The sequence below is a fragment of the Olea europaea genome, chromosome 21, assembly GCF_002742605.1.
Source record: "Olea europaea var. sylvestris chromosome 21, O_europaea_v1, whole genome shotgun sequence".
In the NCBI taxonomy this organism is placed as follows: Eukaryota; Viridiplantae; Streptophyta; class Magnoliopsida; order Lamiales; family Oleaceae; genus Olea; species Olea europaea.
In genome coordinates, this window is record NC_036257.1 from 10,918,099 (window position 1) to 10,921,448 (window position 3,350).

Consider the following 3,350-nt stretch of genomic DNA (forward strand, 5'->3'; position numbering starts at 1 on the left):
TGCTTATAAATGTTACTATTTATGACACGTCTACAAATTTCATACGATCCACAAGTATTATTCACTTTTTGACAATTCATTTTTATCCATTTATAAACACTTTCCAAACATATCATTTACTAGTTTGTAACTTACTGAATAATTTACTATTAATTTAACAAAGTCTATTAAGCATCTAAATATTAGATTATTCAGGGCATGTTCGGTAGTGATTATGAGAATTGATTTTTGATCATCGGAGAGAAAGTGGAGACCACCTGTAACTGAAGAAATAAAAAATAACGACTGAAATAGTGAAATAACGATAAAAAAATCAATTATTTGAGTAAACAATCACTACCAAACGGGAGCTGAATAATTTACATATTAAAACATATAAAATTAGTTATTAAAAAGCAAATCAAGAAATAAATATAATATAATATAACTTTAAATAATACTTTTTAGAAATAGTATTTATAAATTTATTTTTTCCTTGCAGTTGCCTTTTTTTAAGGAGTCTAAACTTGATCTTTTTGCCCTTTTCTGTGTCTCCATGAACGGTGTCAAGACATCCCTTTGATAAAAGTAGTCAGAAGGGAGCAAGCCTTTGCTGTATTATATATCAGTAAATACTTTGGGGAATCATTGGATTATCATTTGCTTAAAAAAGGATCTTATCTACAGAAAAATTAAGGTTTGCTTTTGCATTAATGCCAAAATTATAAGTTGCTTACGTCCCAAAGTTGACCAGCAAACAGTGGACATATTAGGTGGATTATTTGTTAATTAATATGTGGTTACCTTTTATTCGCTCCCACAACACACTCTGGATATTAAAAATTTTTTATTTCCTTATTTTATTAAATTATAGCTATTTTTAGATACGTGTCTGGTGACAGCATATCGTGCTTACTGTTCTAAGCAATTTCATGCGCATATAAATATTAATAGGGCAGTGCTGTGCACACAGCACGGTGCCAAGCACCATTTAAAGCACTCTCACGGATTGGGAGGCCCTTGCGAAATAAAAAGTTTGCGGGCCACCCACTTGTGAGGGGCAGTAGCCCGAGCCTGTACAGCTCAGACTGTACAAACAGCATTTCCGACATATTAATAACCCTCTGTTAGTAGGAAATTAAAAAAATATATTTTTTTTTAAATTTTGATAAAAGTTGATAAAATGTATAATTAAAAAGTTGTGGAACTCATGAAATATATGATTAAAATTAATTATTGATTTTGATTAAATAATAATATTATTCACAATCACTCACTACGACAGTCGTTTTATGTAACAGACACATGACAGATAACTATTTGATACATTAATGTAGTAATTTTTTATTGACTCGTGCATTAAATAATTACTTATCATGTGTATGTCACGTTGGACGACTACCACAATCAACAATTACGAATAGCATTACTCTTGACTAAATTACTGCCGAACGTGGATTGAGCAGAAGAACGCATATATTTGTTTATAGCCATGCAATGCGAGCCCATATTAAGGAATAATATTACCATAATGGAATGATGACAACTTTGTTTAATTTTGTGATGGAGAAAACAAACACCTGTTTGGTCGATGTGATTCCAGATCTTTCCAACAAAACAGCCACGCTACTCTAGTTTCTCAATTTAATAGAATAAAATAAGTAGATGCATGACACATGGAAGCTTAAGAAATGAACAAGTATCTATCTCAGTTGAGTAAATAACTAAACTCAGATTATCCTACCAACTGGATGGATGGATGGATGGATAGGGTTTGTAAAATAACTAAATATTCATATATATTAGTCTAGGTCTTGTGCGTTGCACGAATTTTATATTTATTTTGATTTTATTAGCGTAAAATTTATAAATTATACAAAAAGTATTTGAAAATAAGAAATGTTTGTTTGATTCCCATCTTTTAGTCGACTGTATATTTTATGTCACGATAATTTATTTTTATTATTATAAATAAGTATAGTGAATGTTGTGATTGTATATATGTCAACGATAATTTATTTTTAATTATTTTTTATATTTTTTGTTTAATGTAGATGAAGATATTTATTTTTATCTGATATTGAAAATAAATTGTAAATTGAATTTTGTAAAATACTTTTCTTTAACAACTTCGATTCGAGAGGCTAAACCTGTAGTTCAAAAAGAACTCATGCAGTTGTAAATTGAAAGAGAATATCTACAAACACAAACATTTAAATAACAAATTTAAGTTCGCATGTAAAAATAACTTGAAGTGGCACTTATTGGATGACCAACTCCCTTGTTGGTGTAAGAATTAGAACCCTAACAGCAGGCCTATTTTTCAAACGATACAACAGTCACTCCGAGGTTGGTAGGGCAAAATAATTTTAAAAAATTTAAATAAATTTTATTTGAAAGAGAAAAGAATTAAAAAGAAATTTAAATAAATTGATAAAAAAATCAATTATTTATAAAGTAAATTTTTCAATTTTAATTAAATAATATTTATTTATTCTTCATTTAATTTTCATAACTTTATTTTATTTTTTACTTCTAAATAATTTTAAACGAATTTTTTTACTTATATAAGTAATTTTTACATATATTAGAAATATTTTTTGTTAATTGTTTATTTTTAATTTTTTTTTACTAAAAGTTATTATTATTATTTTTTTTACTTATAAAAGTGGTCAACACAGAGTAAGGCGGGACGGGAGGTATGGAAAGTTGCGTGTTACATAGAGTCACATTGCCTCTCTTACACTATATATAGAATATAATAATATAAGCAAATGAGTTGATTTGAAAAGGCGTGGTCATAGCGTATGAAAATGGAGAACGGAAAAGTAAAAAAAAAAAAAATTTAAATAATCCTCCGTGCACGGAGACCACACTATATATAATTTTTTTTTTAATTTTTTTGACCTACAAATAACTTTTTCGTTAAAATTGAAAAATTAAGTTTTATTTGGAAGAGAAAAGAATTAAAAAGAAAAAAATAATTGATTTTTTTAAAGAAAAAACACATTTTTAATACATACGTTTAATCTCCGTTTAACTATTTTCGATATTTATTTAGATCATTCGATATCTCTACGATATAGTTCTCAAAATGAGTTTCGAGAGAATGTAAAGCATTTACCGATTCGATTATAGTACAATCGTCGAAAAATTTTTAAAATTAACTTGTTATCGAAAATTTTGAAATAGTAATAAAATAATTGATTTTTTAAAGAAAAAACGACATATGCGTAATTTTTAACACATATATTTAATATCCGTTTAACTATTTTTGATATCTATTTAGATCATTCTATGTCTTTACGATATAGTTCTCAAAATGAGTTTCGAAAGAATGTAAAACATTTATCGATTCGACTATGCACAAT